Raw genomic sequence first — 27,398 nt, forward strand, 5'->3', positions numbered from 1 at the left:
ATTAAAGGTTATAATTTGTATATTAAAAAGTGCGTTGCTTTGGCTCAGCAGGGATCAGCTTACAGTTAGAATACAGCTGCTGGATGTGATTAGCATGTCATAGCTATTTAGCCTAGCCTAACCCTAGCTGTCATAGAGCAAGAAGCGTGATGATAACTAAAAATTTCCATTTATATAGCAGGGCTGCTTATTGGGGAAAATACTTCCTGTTTTCAAGTAATCCCCATTTTCCCAGAAAGAAATGTAAGTACAAATCGATGATCTAAGTGAGAACATGAGCCTGTAATAAGTCCCAGTGGGTGCAGTCAAAGGAGTCTCTCAGTTCCAGTATAGAGTCTTTGGTCCAGACAGGAACAACTGTGTGCTCACACTGTAAAAAAAAAACTGTCAAATTTACGGTAAAATACCGGCAGCTGTGGTTGCCAGGAATGAACCGTGAAAAAAATGTGGAATCTGTAAAAGACAATACGGTATACTGGTTTTGTAACCGTAAATTTTAAGGTAGACAACGTATTATTTTACCAAAATCATGATAGAAAAAAACAAATATATTTGTCAATTATACAGCAATTTAATGTAAAAAATGCAACTTTCCATAGCTTTTTACGGATATTTGCAGTAAAAAAAAAGTTATAATATAATCATATTTACAGTAATTTGTTGTTAATTTAACAGTAATAGGATAGACCCTATTATTGTAAATAACTGTAAAAATAACAGAAATATGTTAAACCTTATTAAAACCTTTGACAGTAAAAAACACAGTGAAATTGTATAACAAATTACAGCATTTTATTTTGACCAGATACATTTTACGGTAAATTCCGGGCAACCACAGCTGCCGGTATTTTACCGCTAAAAATACAGTACAATATGAGGAACATAAATGGTTTACCGTAAATTTTACATTTGCAACCGCTAAATATAGAAAAACCTAAAGATGCTCATATATAACCAAGGTAGTGAATATTACTGATAAACAATGAGAAAATTTGACATACCATTTGAAAACAGACTAAACATATCATTTTCTCTATTCCTGCAAAACAGCATAGATCTTGAGAATACAGCATGTGTCCATATATATGGCTGGTAATCCATGGAGGAATGAATAAACATGAAACAAAATATTACCTGCCCCTGACCTATCAACAGTAATGAGTCACTGGGTCCTGCCTTGGTGAAGGAAAGGACTCAGTGGAGTTTCTAATGCGCATGGTGTCGAAGATACAAGCTCTGCAGGAGTACTTCAATGTCCATCAGGAGTTCACTTTGGACTGGCAGGATCCCCTCTGCAGCAAAAAATGGACAAAGTTTGATCAGTGCTTGAGCAAAATGCACAGAAATGAACAAAACGTGCTGCCAAAAACAGATCTAATGATAAATGATTTCTTAAGTGTAAAATATACAGTTCTTAAAGGATAGCTATTGTCAAAATGCAACCTGGGCTGTTTTTTTTTTTAACTGTAAACGAGACAAACATATATCTAAAAGAATAATTACGACAAATGAGCCGTTTTTGAGATTGACCTTGATTTTGTTTTGTGGTCAATAGCCAGTGAATGGGAATACTAGGGGGCCAGGTCATAAATTTAAGCGCATCAAAATCAATACAGTAAAAAAAAAAACAGCCCAGGTTGTGTTTTGGCAATATTTATCCTTTAAATCTACTTATGTAAAAGTGATACATAGACAACCCAGCCCTAATCACAATCATAATTTGTTGGAAAACGTATTTAAGTTTCCTATTGATTTATCATAGATAGGGCTGTGCGATATGAGCAAAATCTCATATCCCGATATAAGAATTCTATCGTCCCGATAACGATATAAATCACAAAAATGTAACATTTTCTGTAAATTCTGTGAATCTCGGGCAGCTCGTCTTGCGGGAAGTGTTTCCAGCTGCGCGTCATGTACTTGGAGTCGAGTGTTTTAACCGATGCATGAAACTATACATTTTTAGATATAAGTTGTAATGGCCGCCGTTTTCTTTGTATTTATTACACGGCGTGCTGCGGGGAAAAGCCTGTTCTAACCTTTTAGTCTAAGGTTTATTTTTAAAACACCTGGCGGCTCTTTTTTTACTTCTCATCCGTAAATAATCTGCTCTTTCACGTGATTCAGTTTATTTTGAAAAGTCTCAACAGGATCTTGAGCTTTATTGTGAAAGGTTTATGTGGAACATAAACAAGCGGACACGCGATGCTGTTACCGTCGTTGTTGCTAACCACAACACATAAAAACAGGGGCGTGTCCGTCTGTAGTGTGGTTATATTAAATATAAGAGAAAGAGAGAACTTTAAGAAATTAATATAGCCACTACAGTGACCGTCAAAACAATGAAAAAATACTGCCGTAAACAGTTTATTTTGTGACAGCACGAAACAAATGATAGCGTAAATCATCCGATATATATCGTTATATCGAACAGCCCTAATCATAGAACTTGAAGTTAATGCCTGAATGCATGGTGATGAGACCTATCATTCAATCTACATTTTATAGCGTATGAAACTGCTCACCTCACTGCTCACTTGAATAATACCACTGCTTACCTCTTATTGAATCTTTGGGTGCAGACTTAATTGAAGAGCCTCGTATAAACAGGCAGGGTGTGATGTTTAGGGAAACCAAAGAATACAGGCGCCATCATTTCTGCCAGAAGACTCATGGGGTGCACCGAAGCTTTCATTGTGGACTGGCTAGATACCTTCTGCATTCAGAAAGAAAACAAGAAGGGCATACACCATAAACAATAATAACTGACAAAAATAATGAGACAAGAAATTAAAGTAACAAAATAAGTGCAAATCAAGTTTCCCTGTGTTGCAGTGTAGCTGAATGTTTTTCAACAATTTGATTTACGGTAAAACACATACCAAATATTTCCAGCCAAGGTTTGTTTCAATCTTCAGCATGTTTTTCCTGCCATTGTCTTGAAACTGTTTCATCTGTCCCTCTCATTTGATGCTGTTTACAAAAAGAAAACAGCAATATTGTAAAGGGAAAAAGGAAAATGAATTTAATGGAAAAAAAAGAAAAAAAGATTATGACCTGAAATCTCACCATTTCCTGAGAGTCACAGGTCCTTTGAGTATCCTTATGGTTTCTGCTCAAATTCAGTGTCTGAAAAGGGCAGGAACAAAACAAACCTTTTTAATCATAATAAAGACAAAATAAGACTTAGAGACAGACAACAAAGAAATGTGTAAAATATGTACACCGAAAGAAACAACGTGGCTTATTCCGATGCAGTTTACAATGAAGCACGTAGCCCCTTGATGACTGAACTACCTTACCACAGAAATTACAGATTAACATAACTCCATGTACTTTGGTAATTCCTCCCTAGCAAATTAAGCACGCCAAACACAGAAACTAATCCAGAGCAATGCTTTCCTGGTGATAGTAATGCTAACTCAACTCACAAATGCTAACTAAATTCACAACCTCACTCATAAAAAACGAACTGCTAAAATTATCTATAAACGCTGGGCTGGTGGATTTTTATAACAGAGATAACTTGAAGTTGCATGTACTCACCTCACCTCGAACTAATTGTAAGCTGCCAGGATGTCTACAAATTCCGAAGATGCTGTGGTCCAAGCAGCCATAAATGGCGCTAATATACGAGTTCAAAACTGTGTCCGTTAGCGAAGCCAACTTGAGTCTCCTGCATGAAAAAAAGAGCGGTTGGCACACAGCTCAGCAGCGCGCCAGGCTATTGGTCATTTTCAGGTGACGTCATCCCGCAATGTAATGTCGCTCTTTGTTTCTTTAGGAGGAGGTTCGAATTTGATCAGAAGTCACGTCTGCAGACCGCTGCAGCCACGTCTTGCCTTGCTTCCCCTTTTTTTTGGTGAAATGGTTCGCTCATACTGCACAATGTTGCTACCAGAATTTTTTTTTCTCTGCAATTCGAACGTAAAACGTCTTTACACAGTTTACCAGCAGTTTAGCTACCAATCAACAGCGATCACACAAACTCAAAATTTAAGGCGGACCCACTTAAGGTGGTCTGATAATATGGCGTGAAACACAACAACATAAAGTTGTTTTAAAATAATAATTAAAAAAGATTATTGAAATCAATTTTATTCACAACGATGAATTTTATTTTTAACATCTTCTTTTGCTGTTGATTTTTTTTTTATCAGAAGGTTAACAATGATATACTGCAGGCCTAACTTTTAATCTGTATATCAGTATCTGAATTTTAAAATAAAAAAAATACTATCAATTTTATTGTCTTTCACTGCTGATATTTCCTTTTTTTTTTAAATGGTATTTACTGGTTGTATTATTACGGTGGACCCTATTTTTTAACATCTTGCTTCTGTAAAAATGAATGTTTTTGTTTGCTTAAAAATCTACAGCTTTATACTGTGAATTCCAATGTGCACAACCCCAAAATATGTAGTTTTACTCAAATAATACCGTAAAATCTAAGTTTTTCAGACATTTTCAACATTACAATATTTAATTGTAAAATGTATGCATATTTTTTTGTTTTCACAGACAATATTTATAATTTCAACATTTTATTACAGTAAAAAACAAAGTTTTTTCCAGTCTCACAATTAACGGTTATTCAATCTATTTAATACAGTAAAAGGAAGTTTTTGGTTTTACGCTCCATTACCGTTGGAATTTGACGGTGTTTTGCTGTATATTTTACTGACTTTTGTTACAGTGCAGTTCTCTTCAGTCCTCTGATCTGACAGACCCAGAGGGGCCATCACATCACATTTAGAATATCTAATGGAGCTTGTCCAATACAGTGGCTTGCAAAAGTATTCGGCCCTCTTTAACTTTTCCAGATTTTGTCACATTACAGCCACAAACATGAATCAATTTTATTGGAATTCCACGTGAAAGACCAATACAAAGTGGTGTACATGTGAGAAGTGGAAAGAAAATCATACATGATTCCAAACGTTTTTTACAAATAAATAACTGTGGGGTGTGTGTAATTATTCAGCCCCTTTGGTCTGAGTGCAGTCAGTTGCCCATAGACATTGCCTGATGAGTGCTAATGACTAAATAGAGTGCACCTGTGTGTAATCTAATGTCAGTACAAATACAGTTGCTCTGTGACCGACTCAGAGGTTGTCTAAGAGAATATTGGGAGCAACAACACCATGAAGTCCAAAGAACACACTAGACAGGTCAAGGATAAAGTTATTGAGAAATTTAAAGCAGGCTTAGGCTACAAAAAGAAATGCACAGCTGATCTTTGACAAATGTGGTTTGTCAAAGATCAGCTGTCTTAAAAGCCATAAAGTGACCAACATGAGCAGGTTTCCTGAGAGTAGGATTATCCATAGAGCAGCATCTGTATTTACAATGGCAGTGGTGTGTGGTGTCCAATAGATTTCGTTAGTGGTTTGTGTGGGTGTGTGTGGTGAGGGGGAGTGGGGGAGCTGGTAGTTACTTCAGGAGTCTGATGGCTTGGGGGGGGGGAGCTATTCTGCAGTCTGGAGGATCGGGCCCCAATGCTGGTGTGTGAGGGTCAAGCATGATGCAGGAGGCTTACTGATGCAGTGCTTATAGAAGATGTCCTGTAGCACAGGGAGAGATGTTCGATGAGCTTGGCAGCTGCTTTGACAATCCGATGTAGCTGGCTGAGGTCGCCGACTTTGCAGTTTCCAAACCACATGGAGATGCAGCTGGTCAGAACACTCTCTATGGTGCCCCTGTAGAACATGGGGAGGTTGGGAGGGGGGAGGTTGGCCCGCTTTAGGTGTCTCAGGAAGTGGAGGCGCTGCTGGGCCTTTTTGGTGATGGAGATGTTGTTAGTGGCCCACGTGGGCCTTTTTGGTGATGGAGATGTTGTTAGTGGTCCAGGTGAGGTCGTCTGAGATGTGAATTCCCAGGAACTTGGTGCTGTTAATTGTCTCTACCGTGGAACCGTGGATGCTGTGGTGTGTGAGTGGAGCGATGGATTCCTGAAGTCAATGATCATCCCCTTGGTTTTGTCCCCATTCAGTGGCACATTGTTTTCACTGCACCAGAATGCCAGCTGCTGAACCTCATCTCTGTACGCTGACTCGTCGTTGCTGCTGCTGAGTCCAACCACGGTTGTGTCGTCAGTGAACTTGATGATGTGGTTAGAGCTGTGTAGAGCGGTGGAGTCATGTGTCAGGAGAGAAAACAACAGTGAGCTGAGGACACAGCCCTGAGGAGCTCCTGTGCTCAGCCTGATGGTGCTGGAGATGTTTTTGCTGATTTGGACGGGCTGAGGACTTTGACAGGAAGTATCCAGTTGCAGAGGGAGGTGCTCAGTCCCAACTTGCTGACTATTTGAGCATGTTGCCTGCCTGCAGAACTAAAGGACTCGGCGAGAGACGCCTGTCTCGTCCTAGCAGCACCGTCCCTCTTCTTCAGTTTGCCTTAGCAAACACCTCAGAGTAAATCATATCACAGAATATGATGAGCTTATGTTAAGGTTAGTGAAGCAGCCACAAAACCTCACCATCTTCCTACATGTAGCACAATCCACACATGACTCCGTTTACACTCAGCCATTGTTGTGAGTGCACACACCATGCGACACATTTATACAGCCATTTTTTCACATATGACTATGGAAGGCGTAAGAGGAAGTAGTTCCTTCCAATTCAGATGATCTGAATGATATGGTTTCTTTCTACTGTGTTCTTGTTAATGAAAAACTACATATTTACCCCAAAGTACTAAAATATCGATATTTTAATATGAGAATCGATTCTGGAACATAAATTACTGGTATTGGAAGAATCAATATTTCAATATCGATCCGCACACCACTACTAGGCAGCATTTGGGAGCTGACACGGTTAGTAAGATGGATTGTCATTTTACCCTGAGTGGTCTAAGTGAGAAGAGGGATCCTATGAAGAAAGACTAGGGTTTTTTTGAGGGGAGTTCCCTGTTAACTTGGTTTTGGGGATATTGGGGTTTTGGGGAGAGGAGACCCTAGCTATTGTATGGGGATTACGAGTGCTGTTAGCTTGAACAAAGACAGAGGGTTTTTCCAGGAGAACCCTGTTAACTTGCCTAAGGTTTTGGGGATGGAGGGGAGATGCTGTGAGCACTTTATTATGGTTTAACACACACACACACACACACACACACACACACACACACACACACACACACACAGGGCCCATAAATAGATGGCACTTGTTAACCAATTAAATGAGAAAAATGCTATTTTTTTAATTATTGAAAATTAACAAGTTATAAAATATAATAATTGTATTAATAACATATTTTTATGGCTACCATGTTTTCTTACTTGCTGTATTACTTCCTAGGTCATAAATAATTTCATTTGGGGGTCATAAATCACTTGGTTTGACATAAGGGTTTAATATCCCTCCTCATGTCTCCATTTCTTTGCATAACCCATATTTGATACTGAGAGTTTCACGAAGAGCAAACATCAAACATGCCTCCAAACATGTGACGAGTCAGACTGACATCATCTCTGCAGAGAACAGTGTGAGCTCTCAGCAGGTCATTTCCCAGTGTTCCTGTTGTTTTACAGCATCATCATTAATTCTGCTCTGCCACCATCACTGCAGCTGACCAATCTTCTTCTTCTGTGACGTTATGTGACACGCTGAGACTGGACAAATGCTAAATGGCTAACCTGAGAAACAGTCAAAAGTACTGATGATTCCTACAAAGTGTGTGTGTTCAGTATTAGATGAGTTTGGTAGTAGTGTTTGTGCACAGATGGACTCCACCAGAGATCTCCTTTATGAAGAAACTGTTTGTCCAACAGTGGGAAATATTTCAGAGAATATCTCAGAGAATATCTGTGAAGCAGAAGCTAAACATAATAACAGAAGAAAAGCCAAATTATGATCCAAATCCTGCTCTGAGCCATTGTTTAAACATCACTATCAGACAGTAAAGGCTTCCAAAGACTGCTCACCTCTCACACTTAGTTAAAGATGCTGGTGCTGTCCACAGATCAGCTGACCTGCTGGGGCTCCATGATCAGCTTTGTTTGTTGGCGATAAAGGCTGAGCCCTTTAGAGCTTCATTTTTCTTTTTTCTTTCTTTCTTTTTTTTTGTACGAAAAAGATGATGATCATCAGTGACACTGTCTTTAAAACACTCTTGTTGCAAATGTACGACTTTAATGTGAAACATTCAGAGTTTTTTCTCTTGTTTGTTTGAAGCTGCTTCCTGTTGGCTTCAGCTGTTTGGAGTTTCCATTTTCTAAACTTCTACATTCTGAACCTTCTTCAGCTCTGAACAGATGATGAAACACTGAATGATTTCAAGCTCACACTTTGTCTAATAAACTTAAATCTTTCATTCTTGATACAGTTTGATGGACTGTGGTTTGTCAAAGATCAGCTGTGATTATCTGGCAGCAGCGCTGAAGTCCAACCCCTCCCATCTGAGACAGCTGGACCTGAGAGAAAACTACCTGAAGGATTCAGGAGTGAAGCATCTGTGTGGTTTTCTGGAGAGTCCAGACTGCAGCCTGGAGACTTTGAGGTCAGTAGAGTGTTGGAGTGAGTGGGTGGGGCTGTCAGCAGTATTGTACTAAACACAGTCAGTATGAAACAAAGATCCAGTGTTTCCTGTAAAGCTGCAGCTTCTCAACTTCAATAAAAATCCAAAGATTAGAAAAAGTGAAGCAACAATGAGTCCTAGTACAGTCCCAGCACTGAAGTCCCTGCTGCTCTTTATACTGGATGTGCTGCATCACTGACTGACAGCTGATGAAGAGTCTCTGGAGACACTCATTTATCTCCTCTGCTCTTCCTCCTTCTCTCTGCAGGTGGAGGTGATGATGGTGAACAGGACGGTGTGTGTGCTGAGAGAGGAGCAGCTGTGTCCTGATGATCCAGAGAGGTTGAAGCAGCAGCAGCTTGTGTGTAGAGACGCTCTGACTGGGCCATGTTACTGGGAGGTGGAGAGGAGAGCTTCATCCAGCAGTGACTGACAGAGGAATGAAGTGCAGATGACTGTCGGTGCTGCAGAGTGAACTGCTCTGAGAACATCTCCACTGTCAGACACAATGTAGAGTCCAGCATCATCCCTGTGTGTCCCTCTGGATCTGACAGAGGATCATCAGTGTATCTATTATTGTGCGATCTACTGTACAATATAAAGCGCCTTGAGGCGACTTTTGTTGTGATTTGGCGCTATATAAATAAAATTGAATTGAATTGAATTGAATTGAATTGGACTGCTCTGCTGCTGCTCTGTCCTTCTACAGTCTCTGTCTGACTCTGGCTTCAGACCCTCCTGGATCAAACTCACCTAGAAAGGCTTTGAAACACCTTTGAATAATAAACATCATGTTTTTATAAGATAAATATCATGTTTTCATGTATGTGCAGTTTGAGCCTCAGTGGAGGAATCAGCGCTTAATGTTTAATGTGGATACTTATGATCAATAAATGTGCTGATCGGAATCAAAGGAATGACTCGGACTGAATCTGTTCCTGCTTTTCTCTCATGTGGATCTGATCCAGACCTCCAGCTTCTGCCCTCCACCTCACATTAGTCGCCCAGCACAGCAGCTTCCCCATTAAAGCTCACTTTTCCCACCTTAGAAAGGAGCCTCAGACACACCTGGAAACACGGATCGGAGAAGTGAGACAAGATGAAGAACAGCTGGGAGAAAAGACACAACACGAGCTTCTCATCTGTGACTGAAACGTTTGACTCATTTTTAATCTTTTCTGTTAAACAGGGCAGTGATGCAGCTTTGAACACAGGAGACTCACCTTTGACCTTTCCTCCAGCGCCACCTTCAGTCCACAAACAGCGTGTGACTGATTAACTGAACTGAGCAGATAATTATTCCAGGAGTTTCACAGACTCAAAGCTGCATTCTGATTAAAGAGCTGTTATTTTGATGAGCAGGGTATAGTTCACTTCCTCTCACTCCTAGTGCGACATCAAAAATGTTTAAATGAGCTCAGTGAACAGATGAAGACAAAAACAACAAGGATGAAGCCGATCCCTGCAGTTCCTCTGGCGTCCAGCAGAGGCAGCAGTGACTGATGGGTCTGTCTAGCACAACCCCTCACTGGAACAAGGCAATTTTACTACAACAGCAAAAGCAAGACGCAAGTAGGCAAAGTTATTTGTATTGCTTGTGCACGAGGGAGACCCGACTGGAGCCAAGTGTTGTTCACTTGACCTCCGTCGGACTCTCGTCTGCTCCCCCGTAACACCTTCTTTATTGAGGTTACATGAATATGCATAGCTTCATTAACATATGACGTTTTACATAGGCGCACACGTGAACAAGGGTACCAGTCTGTGGATACTGTAAGTGTGTGTGTGTGTGTGTGTGTGTGGTCAAGATGTGACCCTGTGAACAACTTCCCCAAACCTACAGGCATGGAAGTCCAGCAGTTCATCTAAACAAAAGGCACTTATACTAAAACAGATATACGTGTGTTTGCTATACCATAGATCAGAAAGAGAAGATACGACCTCTCTCATGACCCTAGGAAGTGGGTGATCTATACACTCTTTTTATACTGCCGACACTTTATTCATTGTCCATGTATTGTCCTTATCTTCAACGAATGTTGCTCAGTTGTTTGTTAATTGCCCCTTGGGGATAAATAAAGTTTTCTGATCTGATCTGATACCAGAACACTCTAAAGAGGAGTGAACGCACTCTCCTCCTCACAGAGTTGTTACAGACTCCCTAGGATGAGACATTCTTTCAATCTACAAACGATTAGATACTTCTAAGAATATATGGTTATATATTTTTAAGCATAAATGATAATCAACAATATAAACCTAACAGTGAGTCAGTCCCCATAGACTCCCATGTTTCCAGCCTGATACACAAACTGCTTTGGTCTCTACAGATAATTTCCTCCTTCATGTGTTTTGTATTGACGAGGAGGTCAAAGTCACATGACCTCATTGTTGTTTCCTGCTTACAGCACACTGGACTCTCCAGGTGTGTGTTTGTGACATCATCACAGACATAGTGTACGTGTGCGCTGCTCTCAGGATTTCCTAAAGAGCAGCTGGGACTGAAAGGCGTGGGCAGGAGGCCGGCCTTGTGGGACATGTATTTGTAAGAGATCTCTTGTGGAGTCCATCTGTGATAATATGTTAAACACTGAATTACGATTCATATCTGAATGTACTGACTGTTAATCAATGATGAGAACATAATCAGTAAATGTAAAGATTGTCACGGTCCTGGGTCAGTGACCCAGTGTTTTTGGTTTTGTACCTTTTCTTTTGATTTCATTACAAAGTAAGACTTTCCAGTTTGGCTGTACTTCCTGAGTTCTTGTCTTTAGGTTTTGTTATTTGGTCTCCCAGGGTTTATTCTCTGCTCCCTCTTCTCTGTGCTCCTGTCTGTCCATGGTGTTATTTTGCCTACTCATGAGTCTGCGTATGTTAAGTTCTGTGTCTCGTGTGGATCTCTCTGTCTGTCGTGTGCTTCCTGTTTTACTTTGTAGGTCTGTGCCTTATGTCTGTGAGTTCGGCATGGTGCTCTCCCTGTCTCGTCAGTGTAATCAGCGTCAGCTGTGTCTCCCAGCTGTTTTCTCTTAGCTCCGTTCACCTCTTGTATTTAGTGTCTGCGTCTGCGCCTACTCGTTGTCGTGTCGTACCCTCACGTTAACTGTGTGTTATGTCTGCTAGCCTGCCTGCCTGCTTAGTTTGTTTTTGTATTCTCAGTTTAGTTAAGTTTCTGTTCTGTTTCTATTAGAGATGGACCGATCCGATATTACGTATCGGTATTGGTCCGATACTGACCAAAATTACTGGATCGGATATCGGAGAGAAATAAAAAATGTAATCCGAGCCGAAGTATCACAAAATCACCTCACAAAACGCGCTACCTGGCGTAACCCAGCTCATCGGAGCAGTATGTGTCACGTGATAGAAAGGCTGTTGTCTGCGAGACCTGTCAGTGGTCTGGTGGAGCATTTGGAGTGTCGAAATGCTTCCAGAGAAGTAAAGCAAGTGTGTTAGTGCATGTCTGAATGTTTGCATAGTATTTCCACGTTAAGCTTAACAACTGATTTATGGTGCCACAGCTGGACTGGCCGTCAGAGTTCCACGCTGTGAAAAGGAAGTGATTTGTCCTGTACTTCAGCTAGAACGAAAAACAAAACAAAACACAAAGCTGGAGTTATTCCGTCTTTGCAGCAAAGCTGACTCTTCTCTCATTCACTCCCCCTCCCTCTCCTGTTTCTATTTCAATCATGAAACTGATCAATGACCAGCTGATCGGCTTTTCTGTCGCAAGTCCGTCTTTCTTATTTTTTTATCGCCCACTTTGCACTAGAAAGAGGAGACCAGCAGATAAACAACAGCAGCATGTTTAAGCTTGATCAGCTGTTGTTAGAATTTATTTAATATTAATTTCTAGTATCAGCTGATGTTTTCTGGAGCCACAGCTGTAAAGCTGCTGGTCATGATGTCAGTTTGGATACGTGGTGAGAGGGAAACATGAAGATGAAACCAAGAGATGTCCTTACTGAATCATCAGAGCTGAACAGGTGATGGAAAAACAGGTTTACCTTTTAGGTGACATGAATCAGTTGAAGTTATGAACTGTTTCTGAGAGTCAAGTAACACCAGAATCCTTTTCTATGTAGCTGACAGCCTGTGTACAAACAGACTTCAGCCATATGAGAGTGCGTGTGAATGAATGAGAGCAGACACAGGACACTCTGATCTCTGAATGTGTGTGACTTAGTGAAAGAGAGGATTATAATGAATATACTGTGACTGACGAACAGAGATTAAAGAGAAAAGTGTTTGGATTAAAATGGATTACGCTAAAGTAAATGTGCTAATGAAATCTGAACTGACTGAAATGTGAAGTGAAGATTACACTGAGCTGGAAAACATCTACAGTACTGGAAGTGCCCATCTCACCACCAAACTCTCTGTGTACATTCACTTTTTAACCCTTTGTGAAAAAATAAAGGTGTAATCTGAGTATTAATCTATGTTAGTACAAACACCTCTAATACATTGCTTTGGCCTTTCCAAGTCATATCTTCCCTTGGAGTCTGCGGTCCAGGCTTCTAAAACCATTAACAAGCACTACACTCTAGAGGAGAGCTGCACTAACATGATTGATAACATTTGACCTGCAAAGGATACTCCTGTTTATTTGTATCACGACAAGCAGGGAAGACCTGGACATCAAGACCGTCAGGCTGCCCGAGTCCCCTCACCCATATCAGCTCAGAACTCTGCATTTTCTACTGAGTTAGACTCAGAGTGTCAGGGATCAGAAGTTCTACAAAGAGTAGAACCAGACTTCCTGTATAGAGGTTTGTGGGCCTACTGATCCACAGTGTCAGCATAACTTTCACATCATATTCATCTCAGCACAACTAAAACATGGTGACTGACCTCAGAGTTTCAAATCGACATCGTGGATTCTCCAGAAGAACACACAGCTGCTTCACTCATGAATCCTGCAGGTTGTTGTTGTCTACACTCAGGTCCAGCACTCTGGGATACGAGGGGTTGGACTTCAGCGCTGCTGCCAGATAATCACAGCTGATCTCTGACAAACCACAGCCCCACAATCTGTATAAAGAATGAAAGATGTGAGTTTATTAGACAAAGTGCTTGAAATCATTCAGTGTTTCATCATCTGTTCAGAGCTGAAGAAGGTTCAGAATGTAGAAGTTTAGAAAATGGAAACTCCAAACAGCTGAAGCCAACAGGAAGCAGCTTCAAACAAACAAGAGAAAAAACTCTGAATATTTCCCATTAAAGTCATACATTTATCATAAAAACAGGAAACGTTGTCAAATTTTACTGTGTGGAAAAAAAAAAAAAAAACAGACCAAGAAACATCAGAGTCCAAAACAAAACAAACTCTCAGTTCAGGAGGCCGACAGTGGGACTGTGGTGAAGGCTCTACAGTAAAGCTGCACAAGAAAGCTGAAGTTTGAAGTTGAAACTGTGAAGCTGTGAGTGAAAGAGCTCCAGCGTCTGTCACGTTACAGGAAACCTTCTTATTTTCACGCTGATGAAAGCATCATGCTTTTATTTTTTTAATGCTGCTTTTACTGAGTCACACTGTGAAACTGAGCCACAGCTGAACCAGCATCCCTGTACAGCAGACACTCCCAGTGCTTGGCTGCTTCCATTGAACCCTCTGCACAGAGCTTCAGTTTCCTCTTCTGGTCCCAAAGTGCAGAACAACAAGGTTTCAAACAGCTTTGTTCCAGCAGCATCAGCCACAGAAATGCAGAGAGAATTATTTGGATCTCTTGGTTGTGTTGTATGATGCTGTGTTTGCATATCTGGTTTCTCTTTTGCTTTGTGAGGATGGATCACTCATTTACTGCAGCTCCAGATAAACAGCTGGACCTGAACCTGGTAGCTTCAATTAGTAACACTTGTGACGGGAACGCAGCTGGGACCGCTGCTGCACCAAAAACAGGTTTCAGTGTTTCCATGTGTGTGTGTGTGATGTCTTTACTTATACTGGTCAATAGACTTTAGTCAACACATGATTGAAAGGTGTTACACATGAAATAAAAACAGTGTTTCATCTTTATTCCTGTGAAGCAGCTGCATTATAACCAATCTGCTCCTTTGTGGCCTTTAAAACAGCTTAAATAACTGTTGTTATATTTGTTTCTGCTCCTCTTGGACAGACGACTCTTGAAAAGACATTTTTGAATTTCAATGTGACTTTAACTGGATAAATATGGGATATATAAACGTCTGCAACAAACTGATTCCAGCTTCTACCTCATGATAGGAATGTTTTTGTGGCTCAAGATGACCTGATATCTTTCATGATGGAGACATTTGACACATGTTTCACATATTATAGACCAACAAGTTATTCATAGCAGTTTAAATACGGGGAGTCACTTTTGGGCCCAGCAGATAAAACAGAGCCAATATTTCCTTCTTTATTTAAGTGACGTGTGTCACAGATGTGACCTAGTAAAGTGTAACTGAACATTAGTAACGTTATTAACACTCTCAGCTCGTCCTTGTTCCAGACCTGAAGATCCTCTTCTTTCATTCAGCAGCAGCTTCAGGTCTCTGATGGTCCAGGGCTTGTTGTTGGGAAACAGCCCTGCTGGGATGATGGTGTCCTCACAGAAACAGTCAGTGATGCTGTTGATCTCCATCACAGAGCACGTCCCAGTCTGCAGTCTCAGTCCTGCAGGGCCTCGCTGGCTTCCTGACTCCACCCAGTCAACAACAGGAAGTGTTTGCAGGAACAAAGTGAGGCTGTGGTCAAACAGGAGTTTTTATCTCCTGGCTCTGACTCTCACTGCGGCCCCGCTGCTGTGTCAACATGTGTTTGTGCTAAACAATGATGGAAAGTGTTATAAATGACTTGTTGGCCTCTGATCTGTCACAAACAGCTGAAACGTGTCTCTCATGAGTCACATGAAGGTTTCTGACAGAAAGGACAAAAAGTAGCTGCAGTCAGTTTGTGTCATTTTTATATTTATTCATCTGGGAGAAAAATCTGAGGGACATTAAAATGTGTTTTTCAACAGAGACAAGAACATAAATATAACGTCACAGGTAAATGAACATATTTCAAGTAAACAGCTGGACTGATCAGGTCCAAACACAGAGTGATCAACAAACAGCTGTCATATCTTTATATATAAGCTCTTTATAAATCCTGTTCACTGCAGTCTGTTTACTAATAATGTCAAACTGTTAGAAACACAGAAACATGGTCTTTGTTCACATAAACCTGTCTGGGATCCTTTGTTGTTCTTTTGATGCAGAGTTACATTATAAATATAAAGAGTTATTTCAGAGTCTCATCAGTTTTCCTGCATGTCTTTATTGAACACATCAGCAGGGCTGAAGCTCTCATGTTAAACACACACTGATCTATGGACACGTTCATGTGTTTCTAACAGAACCAGGCTGTTATCAGCTGCACTAACATGATGTCACACACACTGAATGTAACAGTGACAGTTTACATCATCACACAATCAGCTGTGATTGTTTCACTGTCATCAAACTAGTCAACAGGAAGTAGAATCAATAGAAACAATCATTTACTGACAGCATGTCTGATTGAAATAAGTGCAGATTATGTATGAAGTATAACTGCACACAGTAACTGTGTTACAATAAGGACTTAACAGCGCCCTCTGCTGGAGTGTTTCAGTACTGCGTTAACTAGAATACACCACCCCCTCCTCCTCCTCACACCACCTGCTACAGCTCTACTCTTCTATGACTACAGTCATCCACAGCACTGATGTGAGGTCACATGGTTCATATGTAAGGAGCACAGAGACGTCCTGGCAGCTGACCTCAGGTCAGTTTAATGACTGTGAGCAGCAGCTGTGTTCTTGTCACTGTGACAGGGAGACACTCTCAGACACAGCGCTCATGTCAGCTTGTTCTCATGCAGGAGGATCAGGAGCTCCATGTTTGTCTTCATGTTTGAATCATGATGTGTTTGTGCCATCAGAGTCTGTCATGAGTACTCAGGGTTTCACAGCAGCTCTTCTGAATGCTGACGAGGACTCCAACCTCATGTTTCACCTCTCTGAGCTTCTGATGTCTGTGAACACTCGTGTTTCTTCTCTGGGCTCATCTGGACAAAAACACCTTTCTGTGTTTGGCTCCAGCCTCATTGTGACTGACAGGAAGTGTGTTATCCATGAGCTTCTTTGTTTCCTGCTGTGTTTCCTGTCTGTGGACAAACACCAGTGTTTCAGCTGAGGACTTGGTTCCTTCCACCTGTCCATACAGGACATCACGCTGTCTTTTCTCTTTAAATGCAGCTCCAGGTCCTTCCACGTGCTGCTCTGTATTTGTGCAGTTTGTAGTGTGTCCTGGGAAACGTAGCACACATGGTGTTCTTCTGGTGTTTCCTCCTTTCACTGAGTGTGAAACACTGACGCTGTGCTGTTGTTCACAGAGCTGATTCTAGCTGCAGCTGGACTCTGTCATCTAACTGAATGTGTTGGTGCTGATCACGGGGCTCTGAGGGGGGAGCAGCAGGAGGACTCTGGATGCTGACGTCAGTGTATCTGTGGAAGCTCACACAGCGTGTCTCTGTCATTCAATATTGTGCTATATATTGTATCTATGCAAAGATGAACAGACTGTGTGTTCACTGGTCTCTGTGCTGCTGACTGCTTTGCTGCAGCTCTGATGTCATCATCACTCCCTCCTCCACCCTCAGCAGTCCCAGCATGCTGCTGTGGTGCACCCCACCCTCACTCTACACCTGAGCCATAGACCACACCCTCACCTCAATATACACCACAGTTTTCTCTGCTATGGAAATGAGATCAGGAGGAAATCATCATTATTATTATTTAATAAATGCTCACATTAATGTGGGCTTATTTGTTTCATATTAGAAACATTAGTCGAGTGTTTTTAGTATAAAATGGTGAAAGTCCCTCTTTTTGCTCCTCCCCTCACCTGTGGATGGACGGTGCTGTTACCGTGGTGACAGCTGTGAGCTTGGATGTGTTTCAGTCCTGCCTGGTTATCACTGCAGGAATCTTTACTTTCACATTTATTACAGGTAATAACTCTGATTTTTCTGTGTATTATGAACTAAATGTATCCTGATACACACAGAGATGATGAGCAGAGGTCACATGATGAAAGAAAAAACATGGAGTCTTTGATTTATTTAGATATTTATTGATGAATGCAAACAAACCCTGACACTGAACCATCGTCCAGCTTTCACAGAACAAACCTGATCACATGACCTGCTGACCCAAACAGTGAAAAGCTCCATGGCAACAACAACAAACAGCCTCACATATGTTAACAGAGGCTGTTAGAAGCACAGAGTCTTTACAGTCTTTCTCCTGTTTGTACACAGATCTCTGCACATCTTCATCACAGTTACTCACAGACGTGCAGAGTGTGTGGATATCAAAGCTAAGTTTCCACCATGTTTGTAGTCTGTACTGGGACTCATGGAGCATCTCTCTATGAGCACTCAGTGCTTTAAACAGTGAGTCCCAGTTTAACCAGCAGCCTTCACACCACACATCACACAGACATGGAAACTTCAAACCCTCAGACTGAAGTCACTGGCAGTCTCTGGCACCAGCGACTGCGCTAACAAACATACAGCAAACAGTGAAGGTTTGGTAGAGAAAGCTGGTTGGGTAATACCAAGTATGCAGCGGAGGAGGCGGGGTTACATTACTAGATGATTAAACATGAAACTATTTTGCTGATAATAATTGAAACGATTAAAGAAAATCAACAAGCTATTTATTCAAGACAATTCATAATTTTATAAACTGGAATGATGAAATTATATTGGCTGATCTGATTATTGGGGGGTCTTGACCCCCGTAACCCCCCTGGAAATTACGTGCCTGGTCCTGAGGTCAAATCCACCATCTTTGTTTCAGAGCTTCATGTTCTCCCGTGTTTGTGTGCGTCCTCTCCGGTACTCCGGCTTCCTCCCACAGTCCAAACACATGCAGTTAGTGGGGTCAGGTTAACTGTGAGTGGTTGTGTGTCTCTGTGTTATTCCACCTTAATAAATGACTTCCTGTTAGCATTAAGTGTTTCTGTAGGACTGATGTCATTTTCATGATTGGATCATTTAAATGAAGCTGGACTCAGATGCAGTAAATAAGTTGATTGATCATTAATGAATAAAGCTGGTCAAATCCATCACGTGGACACATGTGATTGTGTAGTATTGATCCCAATGCTGGTATTAGTCCTGGATCAGTAACACTGGATGGATGCGTTCAGCATGGAGCCCCTGAGCTGTGTTACAGACAAACATGAAACTGACAGGTCTGTGTCATTCACAGTCTGTAACACTTCTAAACAACAGAGGCTGACCCAAGTGCCTCAGAGCCAGGCACGCTCACATCACAGCTCTCTAAAGAAGTTTCAAAATAAGAGCTGAAAGCTGTGTTTGCTTGTGTTAGCTTATTATTGTGGAGACTAACATTCAGTGATCATGTGTTCAGACTCATAATGATTACTCTCATAAATCCTGATCTTTGTATTTACTGTGTGTTGGATCAATAACTGAGATTCATCGTATCACACAGCTGTGCTGCTGCTGCTGGTGATGTCAGCACATCTGGAACAATACGAGGTATCTGCTACCAGACTGAGCAGGACGTGAGACCTGTGGACTGTTTAAAGCTGTCCCTCCACAGGTCACTCAGACCTGATCCACACCTCAGTGATATTCTCTGACTTCCTCAGTAGAGACAGAAACCATTCAGATCTGGGACGATCAGCTGACTGATGATGTCACACAGACTGTGTTTTTCAGGAACAGTGATTCTGATGTGAGCCTGCTAGCTGACAGCAGACCTGATGAAACCACATGTTCACATCTGTGAGGACAGACTGGACTCTTTGACTGCACCTTGGTTCTCCTCAGAGGTCTGTACAGGAGCATGTCCACCCCCACTGAAGATCTCAGTCACTGTGAAACATAGAAAGCTGCTTGTGTGGCCTCTGCCTCACATGTAGATGCAGCTACAGGTTTCTCTGTCAGTCAGACTGAAACAGTGTCCTGATGCTGCATCATTCAGCTCTGTGCCCCAGTCAGCATCACTGTGTCTACCAGTGTCAGTGTTTCTTTTCCTGTAACACTCAGCACAGGCTCAGCTGGTATCCAGTGTTGGACTTTCAGCTGCTGTGATAGATCCTCTAACATAGATCAGCTCTGCTACATGTTGTTAGATCAGTGCAGCTGCCTGTCATGTCCTGATGTTTCTCTGGGTCAGCAGCTTCTCCATCAGAGGTTCACATGGAGCTGATCCAGTATCTCCAGTAACTGTGTTCTGTGCCTCACTGGTTCATCCTTCTGTCTGTGTGACGTCAGTCAGATGTTAAACTCTGTAATCTTCACTGTGTCACAGAGTTCAGTGAGTCCCGTTATTCACAGTATCAATCAGATCATCAGAGATGATCAGCAATCAGTGGTGCCAACAGCGCCTCCTGTGGTGAGAGGATGCAATAATGCACTGTAGCATTTTTACACTGAACACTTCCAGTCATGGAAACTGTCTGTTGGATCTGTGTGACGTTGCTTTCTTGTGTTGCTTTCTTGGTTAGAGTTCCTCACAAATGTCCAGATTATTCTTCTAATGAGGCGTCGACCATGTTTTCAGTTCTTTGGAAGAAAACATCGCCCTTTGCCATCCTTACTTTTCTTTGACTTCTTCAAATGCAGCTGAACTCCAGCTGGTATTTTATTGGACTTTGCAGCTGTTTCTGGTCATCAGTTCATTCCTGCAAACCTCTGAACCTGAACAACAATGATGCTGCATTGCTGGCTGATCCCAAAAGGTTGATTCTGTTCATCTGGACGTTTTCACGTTTGCTCACTGATCAGGTGACTTCTTCAGTCTCAGCTGACTGCAGCTTTACAACCTTACAAACAGCACATTTGCACAATGACTGAAACCAGCAGCACCTGATATATATGATACTAATATAATACATATACATATATAATCCATACTAATGATGAAGGAACTGAGCTCACAGTCCATTGTTCATTCAGTGAACTACTCAGTTTATTTTGGCCTCAGAAATGCTCACTCTGTTTGTACATCACTGATTGTCAGCAATAGACTCATTCTGCTGTGTGGACAGGAACACATGTGACATCACTTCCTGTTTGTTTGTGACTGAAGAGGAAGACGTTTACAAGGAATCATTTAGAAGGGTTTCAAACATCAACTGATTGAATCCATGAATGTGAAACGTGTTTGTGAGTGAAAGAGACAGACATGTACAGACTGAACTATCTGTTCAACAGTCAGAGTGTTTCTCTAACAGGAGACGCTCTTTACACTCAGCACAGGGACACTGAGGCACCAGGAGACAAGAACACAAATCCAGGATAAAGAGTTTTAGTGAATGTGGTGTTGAAGGTGTGGAGGTGGATCAGAGTGTCAGAGGAGACTCTGTAGAAGGACAGAGTGCCAGCAGGACAGTCCACATACACTGCTGCTCTGTTAGAGACAGAGGAGGAGGAGGAGGAGGAGGAGGAGATGGGTTTGTGTCTGTTATTGTGCCAGACATAACGAGGACCATCATAGCAGCTCAGACTCCAGGACTGATCATTGTATCCAAACACACAGTCTCTGTCTCCTTTCCTTCTGATGCTTCTGTAACTCACTGATATATAAACGTCTCCTCTCCACTCGACCTCCCAGTAACAGCGACCAGTCAGACCATTTCTACACAGCAGCTGATGAACATCAAATCTGTCTGGATGATCAGGATATGACTGAACCTCCTTCACATGTGTCACCTTCCTGTTGTTGTCAGACAGTTGGAGCTTTGTGTTCACTGTGTTTGTGTCGATTGTGAGTTGACAGGAATCTGATGGAGAGAAGAAACACAATCCAGCTGCAGTTATTGATCCATCATCTGTTCATTGATTGACACTTTGATGATGACTCCTGACATGATGAAGATGGTTGAATGTGTGCTGCTTTGTTTTCATGAATCCCATTAAAAACACACTTACACTTCCTCAGACCTGGTCTCAACCATCGGACTCCAGCAGGCTCCACCCTGAAAGGAGGAGGGGGGTCAGAGCAGCACAGTCAGCATGCACACATGGACATTACATGGCTCTCATACACACACTGTTACACACTGAGCTCAAAGCTCGGCTCCACTGTTTTATTCAAAGAAATCTACATTTATTTATCAGCACATTTAAAAACAGGTTGAGCCAAAGTGCTGCACAGAGTAGAGATAAAATAGGAAACATACACAGTAATTACTATAAGGACTCGTCAGAATTGAAAGCTACAGAGTACAAATGTGTTTCCAACCGGGTTTTAAAAATGTCGAGTGTTGGTGACGACCTGATGTGAAGGGCGACTGTTCCAGAGTTTGGCTGCAGCGATCGATAAAGCTCACCTCTGTTTTTACGTCTAGTTCTGGTCAGAAGCTACTTATCTGCAGACCTGAGGGCTCTGCTTGGATTATTTTTGTTAAAGAGAGATAAGATGGAGCCAATCCACTCAGAGATTTAAAGACAAACAACAAGTTCTGGAAGTGGATTCTACGACGTACTGGTAACCAGTGGAAAAAGCTGGTGATGGGTCGTCTAGCACAGAGCTACCGGTGGAACATACTGGCATTGTCTTACATAGGTATACATGTGAACAAAGAGTACCAGTCTCTGTGTGTGTGTGTGTACCAGATGTGACCCTGTGAAGATTGCTGGTGCTAAGAGTCCAGTGGTCCCCCTAACAAAGGGCTCTTATACTTACAGTAACCAGATACAGAGTAGGTGTCCTCCTACACCATAAATGAGTAAGAGAAGGTACGACCTCTCTCATGACCTTAAGGTGTGTGTGCATGCCAGAGCACTCTGGAAGGCACACAGAGTCTTTACAGACTACTAAGGATCAAACCTCTATCATTATGCAATCGATTATAAAACTCTAAGCATATATGAGTAAATATTTCTAAGCATAAATGTCAATCAACAATATAAACCTTACAGCTGATTTAATTACAGAATTTATTTGTTTCTCAAATGAGAAAGAGCTATCGAGAAACACTCCTAAATCTTTAGTTCTTAACTTTTCCAGTGGGCCAAGGTCAACATTATACGACAATGCTAACTCTTTTCCCTTGCATTATAAGGGAATAATTATTAGCAGCTAATGCTAATATCGTTTTGCCTTCCCTTTAAACAATGTGAGCAGCTAGTGCTAGGTAGGCTGATGTTAGCAGCTAATGCTAATTTGATTTGAATTAGCATTATATTAGTGAGGAGTTAATGCTAAGTAGACTGCCATTAGTGGCTAATGCTAATGGCTGCTGTGTTGCATCGGACTATTCCTCACCCTCTATCCAACCCTGTGGCTTGGCACGTGTTCCATAATGTTGTGCTGTGGACATTCATGTGCTTCTTTTTGTGCAGAAGAGTTTTTTTGTTTCCTGTTCTCATGCTGTCCTCCCAGGAGCCCAGCATGAGGAGAGGTCTCTTTTTTTCCTCTTGTACTTCCCCCCATATTTCAGTGTTTTTTCTGTAACACCACCGATCTCCGACCTGTAACCCCATGCGATGTCTGTGTTGTGTATATATGGTCGGGGGGGGGGGGGTCCCCATTTCTCTGCAGGGCAACCTGCATGTGGCGAATAAAGCCTTGATTGATTGATTGATTTTAGGTGAATAGGAATTAGCAGGTAATGCTAATACCATATTTTCTTGCTTTATAACAATGTGACCAGCTAAAGCTAAGTAGGTTGCTGTTATTAGCTAATGCTAATTTAAGGTGGATTAGCATTATCCGCTTATGCTAACAATGTTTTTTTTTACCTTTTAACAATATGAGTAGCTAATGTGAACACTATTTTTCATTCAATTTTAACTTTTTCCCTGCGATGTAAAGAGTTCATGCTAAATAGGAGGCCATCAGTGGCTAATTCTAATTTTGGGTGAATAAGTATTTGCAGCTAATGCTCATACCGTTTTCTTTTGCTTTGTAAGAAGCAGCTTATGATACGAAGTCTACGGTTATTAACTAATGCTAATTTGAAGTGATTAAGCATTAGTAGCTAATGCTAATATTATATTTTCTTGCTTTATAAAAATATCAATAGATAATAACACTACATTCCCTTCAATTAAACCTATTTAGCAATAATTAACTTAATTTAGCATTAAGAAGTTAATGCTAAATAGGCTACCATTGGTGGCTAATGGTAATTTTCGGTGAATAAGCATTCGCAGCTAATGCTAATACCATATGTTACTACCCGATCCGTACCGGAAACCCGATCGGTACCCCGCATGCGCGAAAAGTGTCTACTTCCGGTTGAAGCGTTTTACGATAGTTACGGGTCAGAGTATCTGTTAAGATGTTAAGAATAATAAGTGTCTCTTAAAATGTTTCCGATAACGAAACGTTTAATATAATGTAGACAAAAACAAAAATATAAAAAGATAGTTACGGATCAGGACTCCCCGATCCTTACTGCGCATGTGCAAAGTCGGACCGTACAAATCGGGTCTACCCGATCCGTACTGCGCATGTGCAGGGGTTTTCTTCTTCTTCTGTTCATTTAATGGCAGTTTACTCCCCAGTGTACGAGGATATCGACACCTGCCTACCAAACGAATGAACCGTATTTTAAACTGAAGCAGCGTCATTACAAATGCATGTTTAATTTGATTTAGTGATAGTCGAGTGTTTTTATGCTTGTCTGTGCGAAGAGGATTGTTGGAATAGTGATGATGATGTCCGCTATCACTGTCAGTTGTCAGTAAACACTTAATCTGACTGATGAATCTTTACGTGACACATTACTAAGTCAGTATTATTAAGTCTGTAATTCGGCACCGTTCTTCTTATTTTACGGCGCTGTTGTTCAATCAGGGGAAGCTCTCTGTTGAGGAGAAAAGCATGAATTTGTTTGTATACGGATTATCCACTGTTTAAATGTCCCGGGCAGTCGAAAATGAGGCAGAGCTGTTGAGAAATGCTAGGAGCTAACTGGGCGCTAACCGTATCATTCAAATATATTGAATGTCGCAATGTTGGCAAAGAGAGGAAGTGACGTAAGATTTGCGCATGCGGGGTACCGATCGGGTTTCCGGTACGGATCGGGTAGCGACACCATATTCTACTCCTTTATAAAAATCTGAGCAGCTAATGCTAGGTACATTGCCATTATTAGCTAATGCTAATTTGAGGTGAATTAGCATTATCCTCTAATGCTAACAATGTTTTTGCTAACTCTTTTCCTTTCCATTATAATAATATGAGCAGTTAATGCTAAGAAGGCTGCCGTTATTAGCTAATGCTAGTTTGATGTGTGTTAGCATTATCCGCTACTGTTAACAATGTTCTTTCTTACTTTTTCTTACTTTTTAACATTATCAGCAGCTAATGCTAACACTACTTTCATTTCCGTTAAGCTTATTTAGCATTAATTAACATCATTTAGCATTAAGAAGTTTATGCTAAATAGGCTACCATTAGTGGCTAATGCTAATTTTAGGTGAATAAGCATTCGCAGCTAATGCTAATACCATATTCTCTTAATTTATAACAATGTGAGCAGCTAATGCTAAGTATGTTGCCATTATTAACTAATGATAATTTATCTGCTAATGCTAACAATGTTTTTTCTTACTTTTTAACAATATGAGTAGCTAATGCTTATACTATTTTTCCATCAATTTTAACAATGTGACCAGCTAATACTAAGTAGGTAGGTTACCGTTATAAACTATTGCTAGTTAGCTAAGTAGGCTGCCATTAATAGATAATGCTAATTTGAAGTGAATTAGCATCATCCATTAATTCTAACTCTTTTCCCTTGCATTATAACAATGTGAGCAGCTAATGCTAAGAAGGCTGCTGTTATTAGCTAATGCTAATTTGATGTGAATTAGCATTATCCGAAATGGTAACTCTTTTCCCCTGCATTATAATGACGTCAAGAGTTAATGCTAAGTATACTGCCATTAACGGCTAATTCTAATTAGGGGTGAATAATTATTACCAGATAATGCTAATATCGTTTTCTCTTTCTTTATAACAATATGAAGAGCTAATGCTAATTGGCTGTAAATTAGCATTATATTAGTGAGCAGTTAATGCTAGGTAGGCCGCCGTTATTAACTAATGCTACTTTGACGTGAATTAGCATAATGCGCTAATGCTAATACTGTTTTCCCTTACTTTTTAACAATGTGAGCGGCTAATTCTAAGTACGCAAATAGCTAATGCTAATTTAATGTGAGTTAACATTATCCAATAATGCTAACACTGTCTTCTCTTACTTATTAAAAATGATAGTAGCTAATATTAATATTCTTTTCCGTTGGGTAACAACAATGTGAGGAGTTAATACTAAGTAGGCTGCTTTTTGCGGCTTATTCTAATTAGGGGTGAATAATCATTAGTAGCTAATGCTAATACGGTTTTCTCTTTCCTTATAACAATATGAGCAGCTAATGCTAATTTGATATGAATTAGCATTAGCTAACGCTAATACCCTTTTCTGTTGTGTTATGGTGATATGAGACGTTAATGCTAAATAGGCTGCCATGAGCGACTCTTTTCCCTTGCGTTATACCGATGTGAAAGGTTTATGCTAAGTAGGCTACCATTAGCAGCTAAAGCCAATTTGAGGTGAATAAGCATTAGTAGCTAACGCTAATACCCTTCTCTCTTGTGTCATAATGATATGAGACGTTATCAGCTAATGCTAATACTGTTTTCCCTTGGTTTGTACAACTTGAGCAGCTATTGCTAAGTAGGCCACTTTGCTCTGCTAAGGATTTGTGTGACCATGATGGAAAATCTGATAAGCTAATGCTGCTAAGCTAATGCTGTTTATGGGCCCTGTTAGAATCAATATTTCATTCTCATTCTGTTGTTTGAAAATAATAACAGAAAAATGTGCACTTGAGAACAAATTTATTGTGAATTCAGCTGTGAATGTAGAGTTTGTCATTATTTAAGCTTCCATTTCCAAATGTTAGCTGCTCCTGTCTGCCTCTTTGTCACGCACACAGACTGAAATGATTCACATCCTTGTTTCATCCTTCTGTCACTGTGGACATAGCCATGTGTATGTTTCCCATGCTGTGACACTTTATTAGGTACACAGTGGCATCTATCTCAGGTACACCTGTGACCTAGATGTTTCTGCAAACAGACTCCTTGGAGACCCCCTACATAAATATCCATGTACTATCCAGCTAGACTAGTGTGTCTGTCCCTGAAAATATTCCTGCATGTGTGATTGTTCATGTGTCATCTGCAGGAAACAAACAGGAAGTGAGTGAAGGACACAGGAAATGATTCAAGCTCTTCCTCCTCTATCAGATTTTCTGTCCATACCTGAGAGTGTCCAGTGCCGACAGCAGCTTCATTCCTGAGTCACCTGGATGATTGTAGCTCAGGTCCAGCTCTCTCAGATGGGAGGGGTTGGAGCTCAGAGCTGAGGCCAGAGAAGTACAGCCTTCCTCTGTGATCAGACAGCCTGACAGGCAGCAGTAACACAAAACAACACAAGTTGTTTAACAGTGTAAGATAACAGCCTCCAATATTAGAGAGAAAGCCCCAAACATCAGACAATCCACTGTGAGCAGCACTTCGTGATGGTGGGAAGGAAGAACTCCCTTTGACACAAAGATCCTCCCAGTGAAAACAGGCTCCAGGAGGAGCATCTACCATTACTGGTTGCAGGGTGAGGGGAAAGAGAAGAGATGAGCTCAGAGAGATAAGAACAAAACACAAACTAAGGAGAGCGAAGACGAAAGTTAAGGACATGCAGTAGTGACATATAAAAGCATCAGGAGTGAAAAGAGGGGAGTGGAGAAGAAAGCAGAGCATCATGGGAAGTCCACCAACAGCCTGAGCCTATAGCAGCATAACTAAAGGATGTTTCAGGGTCACCTGATCCAG

At 41.1% G+C, this 27,398-nt stretch overlaps 1 protein-coding gene and 1 long non-coding RNA gene across 2 annotated transcripts in view; one reads left to right on the forward strand and one right to left on the reverse strand.

Annotated features, from left to right (window-relative positions):
- LOC134624293 (NACHT, LRR and PYD domains-containing protein 12-like) overlaps nt 1-27,398 on the forward strand; it is a 521,298-nt gene that overhangs the window by 235,258 nt on the left and 258,642 nt on the right. The window lies entirely within an intron of this gene.
- On the reverse strand, nt 2,485-3,608 carry LOC134624302 (uncharacterized). The gene is made up of 4 exons (XR_010093503.1): nt 3,547-3,608; nt 3,070-3,129; nt 2,883-2,973; nt 2,485-2,716 (listed from the first exon to the last, which is right to left on the reverse strand). It is a non-coding gene; the product is annotated as an uncharacterized LOC134624302 (long non-coding RNA).

Source organism: Pelmatolapia mariae, linkage group LG3_W, assembly GCF_036321145.2.
Source record: "Pelmatolapia mariae isolate MD_Pm_ZW linkage group LG3_W, Pm_UMD_F_2, whole genome shotgun sequence".
Taxonomy (NCBI): Eukaryota; Metazoa; Chordata; class Actinopteri; order Cichliformes; family Cichlidae; genus Pelmatolapia; species Pelmatolapia mariae.